Raw genomic sequence first — 7922 nt, forward strand, 5'->3', positions numbered from 1 at the left:
CCTTCCTTGCACACACATGTCACAGATGTTGTTTGGGTGAGAGTGGCTGCATGCCAAAATCAAGCGTGACGTGCCATTAGCAATTGAGCTGACTGCGCGAGGTTTGGTCTTTCTTCCATTATTCATTTTTGTTGGAGGGCGCAGAGTAATGCAGACTGAGAAGTACGTGTTTTGTTGTAGCAGGGTGCATTTGCCTTGTTAAGAGGGCAGGGCATGATCTGTGATGAGTCATATTTAGCCTGTGTTGTTGAATCCCATGAAAACAAAAAGAGGCCTGTAATAAATTGGTGGGATGTATCTATTTGTATTTTTTGTAATTGTGTATAGGAATATAGGAAAACAGAATTCAGTAAAGCAGCGGATAGGTTATTATTTGGATTAGAGTAACCAATCTACTGTCACATTAATTTTGCCCCTGAAAAAATGTAGGTGAATATCCATGAGATGACAGATTCATTTACAGAATTAAATGCAAGTCTGTCTGTGTTGTTTGGTGGAGGTTTGGCGCAGCAAAGAGTCTGTTGTCTCTCTTTTGCCAAGTTGCTTTGAGGTCAACTTCAGATTAACTAACGTGATGTATCCCTGCTGCCATGATGCATTACCACTCACATTGTTCTCCGGGTCGACTCACAAGGCAGGCATTGCTTTCAATTACACCCTCAACTTTTCTTTTTAATTAAATGTACAGGCAGATTAATTACAGGACAACTTAAATGATGAAAAAATTAGAGGTGTCCTGCAACATTGTGTTTGGTGTGAATCTGGCTCCTCTCTGGTCCCTCCAGCCCTTAAACTGTCACGCCCGCTGTTCAATAAGCAATCTGGTAGGGAGGCGTACAAACGAGTGGACTCGCGCAGAGCAGTTTGTTTCTGTTTGCCAGACAGGTTCGATTCTTTGAGAGACACGGCCCACAAAACCAGACACCCAGGGCCAGAGGCTGGGTAAAAACTAATTATGGTGGTGTTAAAAGGCAAGCTCAATGAGGCACAGGAAAGACAGCCAGATTCTCAGCACCTCTTGACTTAAGCTCTGCAGGCTAGCAGTGGGGGTTTGTGGGACTAAACAAGGCGGTTTATGCTTTGGTTTGAAGAACAGTACTCCCAAATGAAGTGTGTGGCATCCTGTCTTTGAGAACAGAGTCATCTGTAATTTTAAGAAACAAATAGATAATTTCCTCAGAACGGAAAGATTTTGGAATTCTTACAATCCTATAAAATGTAGCATTAGGTGGGAAAATCCTTCTACATGCATTCTCTAATGGATTTCAATTGACTTCATTCACACACAAAAGAGAGGAATGATGGTGCAAAAACGTCACGGCTCTTTTCATGTCTGACGCGGTTGTCTGTGTGAGACGAAAGTAGACAGATATCCATCACACCATGGAGATGATCATTGTGATAGAGCTGGTCTATATCTGGAAGACACCAGAGGGCCTTTATACAGGGAGAACAAACGGATATGTGGGTATCAAATGAAGGCATTAGGGAGAGAGCCTGAGTGACACAAACATGTTATGAGAGATGGGCAACATCTGGTGCAATGGATCTTATCCTCAATCGCCGGTCATTACTTTGAGTTCCGATGCAGACCCACTGCTCTACTTGTGATACTAATCTTGGCCCTAATTCCCATGTATCCCCTGGCTTAATGGGCTCTTTAGAGTATTAAAAATTTTTACTTTCCCTACATGTTTCTAGTATATTTTAATGTTGCCCTTTCTCTCTACACAGTTGCAGTGCCTGTACAATTTGTGAATGCCTAGTTAATGCAGAGCTTTCCAATTGTTTGCTTTGTTTAAGTGGCATTACAGGGGATTTCCAGGAGCATCTTGTTTGAATTTAGGTGTTAATTCTAAATGATCAAAAAAAGAAAAACAAAGGAATAAAGTGAGATTTTAGCATTATTGCATATTAACAGTTTTACTTTCACGCAAATAGTAGATGTATTGCTGCTGAGTCCTGTTCTTTGTGATTCTGCAGGATGCCTCTAGGGATTTATAAGGTGCATTATTTTGCTGCCTTTCAAAACTGGTGCAGTGTGAGGAGGAAAGGCAGAGAGCAATACTAGGGGTTAGAGAGGTGGGTGAAACTGCCTCCAACAAAATGAGCGCGGCCCCTGAACTAAACCCAGGGGATTGAAAGTGGATTGAATGCATCTCACCATATATAGACAGCGACGGGCACCGCAGGGACAGCGATGGGGAGAGAGGGGAGTTGGAGTGAGTCAACGAGTGGGACGAGGATGAAGAAAAGGAGCAGTGGGGAGAGAGCAAAAGAGCAGTGGTGTGTTACCAGCTGACCACTGGAGCTTTTCAAACCCCCCTCCTCTCCCATTATACCATTACTGAGAGGGTCCTGTTTTCACCCAGCCATACAGTATTCTGGTGCAGCGCCAAGCCTGCTGGCTGCTCCGCTGAGTGCCCCACCACTTCGCTGCGCCATCAACACCAGGACATGCACACAATTGGAAGAGCCAGACTAATTCCTGGATGACAGGAACAAGAGGGCATCGGGTTCCTAGGGGTTAAAATGCCTTAATCTTTTTATCCTGTGCTAGAGAGGACTATTCACAGATTTGATACACTCTCTAAATCCTTAAGTGGCATGCGAGGGCAAGGCTCGGGGGGGGGGGGATTCCACACACACAGATGAACCCTGGCAGCCTGCCGAGGTTAGTGGAGCTATAAGAAATCAAATATGTGGTGTTCGGGTTATAATGTACATCATAATATATTCCTTGTACAATGAAGTCTATATGTTTGTGTCAAAATAATGTTATAATGATTAATTGGTGAACTTGAAGTGCAGTTCGTTCATGAAAGTGCTTTCTGCAAAGCAAATTAATCTGCTATTATCACAAGAAAAACATCACATAGACACTTTTTACTTAGCGAGTCTTCTCCCCCTGCAAGCATCTATATTCCTTCCTCTTCTCTGCTCTTTCTTGGTACTCTCCAGCATACTCACGCACATCCTCAGCATCCCCAGTTCCCTAATGAGGCGTGATCACTGTGTTAAACTGCTAATTAAAATCAGATATTAAAGCCCGCTACCCATAATCCCTCTTGGCTTGCGCTACAAACACCAGGCTGGCTGTCGCCTGGCATTATGCTCCAGCGGATCCCCGGCAGCAGTAGCTCGCCTCACCTTCACAGAGCAGTCAGTGCATCAATCAGCAGCTAATCTTTAAACTCCGTAATATGGGCCATCACGAGGCAACGTAAACTTTGATTCCCCCTTCTCCTTTTCTCAATGTGACCCAGCAGCAGTCGCATCATGTAAGGTGTAGACGAGGGTATGCGTGAGCAAACAGATACTGAAAACATGCTAGAGACATATGGCGTGTGTCAGCATTGTACATATTGAACAGAGAGGCTCTAATTTGAACAAAATGAGGACGACATGTCAGAGAATACACAGATTCTAATCTATGAAGGATCTGGCTTTCACAGAACAGCTGGCAGGCCATTACGGAGCATACACTAATGACCAGCCATGCAAAATTGATGAGTCATTGATCTCTGACATTCATTGGATTTTAGATTGTGAAATGTACAAATGTACTCTTAATACACAATATGTTAAGAGGGATGAAGACATACTTCCACTCCTTTGGTTGAAGACAGAAAGGCAAGATGCAAATTTTTCGGTGATTTTTAGGCGTGCTTGCCATGTAATATGCTTGTAATTTCTGAGAGAGCACTTTCAGCCTTACCTCTCTAATCCTTCACAGCTGCAGGAAAAAAAAAAGTTTTTCCCCACCAATTTCCAATTAATATTCTCCGCTGTAGAATGGTCAAGACCTTAGTGATCTTCTGTCTCCTCTGCTCAGGGCGATGCGGCGCTGAGGGCACGGCTCCAAACAAACTCAGGTCTCCACGGTGGAGAGTAGGGGTGAACTCTGAACCTTTCTCTGCTACCTCATTAGCCTGCATACACACTGGCATCTGTTCTATCATGAACCCGAATATGACCGCATGAAAGCGGCAAATAACGGCTCTCATTGGACCTTGTGGGATTAGATCGGTGATGACCAGAGTTCACTGACTGCACGGCACCATTCAGCTCTCATTCATTTGGAAAAGAAATGCCCATTTGATGGCAAAGAATAACCTAATGAACCTGCTGTGGTGTGGTATGTTGGTTTTTCTTGTGCGTTTCTGCTTGGAGAGAAGAGAACTGATGAAATAAGAGGAAGGGGAGCAGCCAAGGAAGGAGGGAGAGGAAATCGACAGTCAGAATGAGAGGGGTCATTGAGCACAACAGGAACACGGAGCCCCGCTCAGCTGGAGGGACTCTGGCGAGGACGGAGTCACCTATCTTATGGTGACAAGCGGCAAATAGGGCCCCATTACCGCACAGAATGCTAATGCCAAACTTTGGGCCCCGGGGACTGGCCCCGTTCCCCAAACACAAGGAGAGGAGACCTGCCAGGGTGCATGCATGACAGCTTCCATTCACACCCACGAGTGCAAGAGATAATAACCGTATAAATCACAAGAGACTCTTACACTCTTTTCTTTCTCACCCCTTCGCTGCTCTCAATCTGTGTCTTGACTGTGTCTAACTCTTGCTGTTCCTAATTGACCACTCATCCATTTTTTTCCTCATTCCTCTACCAGTCCCATTCTTTATTGTCTCTTAACAAATCACTATACACACACACACACACACACACACCCCATTCCCTTCGATGTGTCTCTTTCATTGTCAGATTCTTCAAAAAAAAAAATAACAACAAAAAAACCCAAGGACAGCTGGTGAAAACCACTGATATTGATTAAACAATCCCTGTTCATCATATCCAAAAATAGCGCTGCCAGCATAGATTGAAAAGCACATTATATGCACAGTAACAGGCTGCGGTGATAATTAAACAAGGGCTAACAATTGTGGATTGGAGTGTTGTATTTTTTGTAGATATTAATAGGAAAACAAATTTTGTGTAAAATCCATCATGGAGAAATATTATTTGATTAAAAGTCTGTATTCTCTTTCTATGGTCCATTTCTTTCATTTCCCATTATGCAGGTTTATCATGGCAGTGAAGGAAATACATTTTTAAAATAACTAACAAAACTGTGGATTTTTTGCCTGTTGTATTCAAACAAGGGCAAAAAAAAAAAAAAAAGTCAAGGGGAAAGATGAAGAGAAGAGACTGCAGAAAGGCAGACTTGTCTCTCCGTTCCCTCAGGCCTGTGGTGTGGGCACTGACTCTATTTGACATCAAGTTGCAGCGCTGTGAAAGAGTGAGGCAGAGACAGAAACACACAGAGGGAGACATCAGAGCTCTTATGCCTTCAGGGGTTGTGTAAATGTAAGTCATGCCATGATGGGGCGACTTGTTCCGGGTAACATCACCCTTATAACTTTCATTTCGTTTGGGGAGTTCAGACAGTTTTTGACTTCCTTGCTCCTACTCTTTTCTGAGTGGCAAAAGAACTGATATAAAAAATACAAAAGCTGCAAACTGAGATTAGATATCAAATGAAACAACGTGATGTCTAGCTGTGTCTGACCATAAAGTTCATGTGCCTTGGTAGAACATATAACAGAACTAAGATGAGCACATACTATGCACTGGAATCACCAAGCTGTAGATCTCAATTCATCTATTAGATGACAATGCTACTTTTCTCTCTCATCATTGTAGAATTATTTATAGTTGTAATTCTGGTGTTGGAGTTGGGTGGACAAAACAAGCAATTTGAAGAGGTAGCCTTGGGCTTTACAGTTTAAAACTTTAAAAACATTTAAAGCATCAATATTTTTTATTAACAAAACTATACTACTGGCATTGTAAAGGGGTCGCTTATAGTGATGGAGCCATACTGAGTCTGCAGTTCCCCTGAGCTCTAGAGAGCTTTGTTGTGATATTAAGCACGTAGCTCATTTCAGTGAAAAAGCTATTAAACCCACTGTTCACTTCCTGCCCGGCACCAAACTGCAAACAGACAAAGGTAGTGAAAAGCTGGTGAACACGCTAAAGAGCCAGATATTTCCCTCAGGAGTTGGTGGAGACCAAGCCAGAGCTAAAAGGAGAGTGAATATTGGATTTACGTTCATCAGTTGGCCAGAAACACAAATCCAAATGAATAATATTTATAATCTTGCTACATATCATCTGGAATCTGTAATTTGTTTTACCCTATGAACTTGTGATCATACTGTGTCAGTGATCAGTGATCATCAGTGTCAAATCAAAAGATCTCTTCACAAGTGGTCAAAAATTCCACAGGGTACCTTTAAACTTTCCCCTTTGATGTGCTGAAGGTCAATTCAAAACCCAGCAACCAATAACATCACCTGGCGCAAAGCAGCACACAGCGTAGCGCAAGTGTCATTGCTAGTTTCCAACCGACGCAGGTGTCATTTTAACATCCACGTTGTGTAAGTAGCAAATGTACTTGCGCTCATCTGTTTGCCCATGGGAATGTTGGTCTTGAAATGAGGTTTGGTAGGGTGTATTGTTGACCAACAAAAACCTGGTCTAAAGTCAGTGGTGCGGTATTTTCCTGCTATTTAAAGGGCTCAATACCTGGCTTCCAGTGATGTGCAGATCCCAGTTATATCTACGGATCGGGTGGGTCTTGTTGTGAGTTGCAGATGGCTAAAATAGGGTCTCCCATTAAAAAAAGACGCTGTGTGCATTTATGCATGAGACAGCGACAGGACTGGTCAGGATGCACTGACAGCAGACTCTTAAATCATTAAAGTAAATCACATGAATGCTAACATATCTCTGCAAGTTGATTTCCAACATGTCCTCATATCCAAGCAACAGAATAGGTCGACAAAATGTATATGACGATGTCTGTGAAGGCTCTCAGTCATTCAGGTCATAGTTATCCAAAGACGACGACCCCACAGTGGTTAAATAGTAGAAACATCTTCCAGTATCTTCAACCAAGTCAAGGTGCCCTTGACTTCAACCTTCTTTGGACATATATGACCATTATAAACTACCGACAAGGTGTACTGGTCCTTATCAAGTGGTTACCACTGTTAAACAAAATCTACTTGGTTAGGTTAGTAAAAGATTGTGGTTTGGGTTCGAATTAGTTTATGTCTTAAATATGGGTCATAATAAGCTGCTTGCACAGTCAAACTATACGCCTGCTTTTCAGGTGAGGACGAGCTTTGATTTGCACACTGCACTGAATTAAATGTAAACCAATAGGAGGGTTTGAAATCAGTCTAAAAGAGTGGTGTAATTTGAAAATTGTAGGCAGAAATGTAATTAGTAGTTAATGGTCTAAAACATGCAAAAGTATCAGTGTGTTCTCTAATTAGTTTTCAGCCACGTCATTTATTTCAATTTTGGGCTATTAATCATTTTGCATAAGTTCTTAAGCCATTTTACAATGAAAAGCGAGAAGAATAAAACATGACTCCTCTACTGCAGTTTTCTGAAACACCCACGTCCATCATATAAAGTCTTTTCCTAGCCCTAACCCCATAATGCTTTTGACTGCAACAGTGAAAAGCGAGGCCAATACGACACTAGCCACAAACCACTAGGGAGTAATGGGAGTAAAACCTTTGGGTAATGCACTCCACACAATGGCCCTATTTACTGAGGCACCTGAAAGAGAGCTCCATAGTGCAAAATAGCACATTACTGTGTAGGAGGACCGCGTAGGATTTCAGACCAATCACACGGTATCCTTCATGCTGCAGACAATAAACGTGCAAGAGGGAAAGTGGATAGTTGCAACTCTAGGGAGTTCATGAGTGTAGGTGTGTATGGATGAGACGGAATTCACTTTTTTTTCTCTCACATAGATCAATCATGTGAGGATATGTGTAGGTATGTCTGTGCATGACAGATCCTGCATCTTCCTGCTGCATTGTTACATAATGTAAATACACAACAGAGTTGTCCACCGTAGGAAAGGAACATGAAAATAATGGATGTT

This window comes from Micropterus dolomieu, linkage group LG12 (genome assembly GCF_021292245.1).
Source record: "Micropterus dolomieu isolate WLL.071019.BEF.003 ecotype Adirondacks linkage group LG12, ASM2129224v1, whole genome shotgun sequence".
Classification (NCBI taxonomy): domain Eukaryota; kingdom Metazoa; phylum Chordata; class Actinopteri; order Centrarchiformes; family Centrarchidae; genus Micropterus; species Micropterus dolomieu.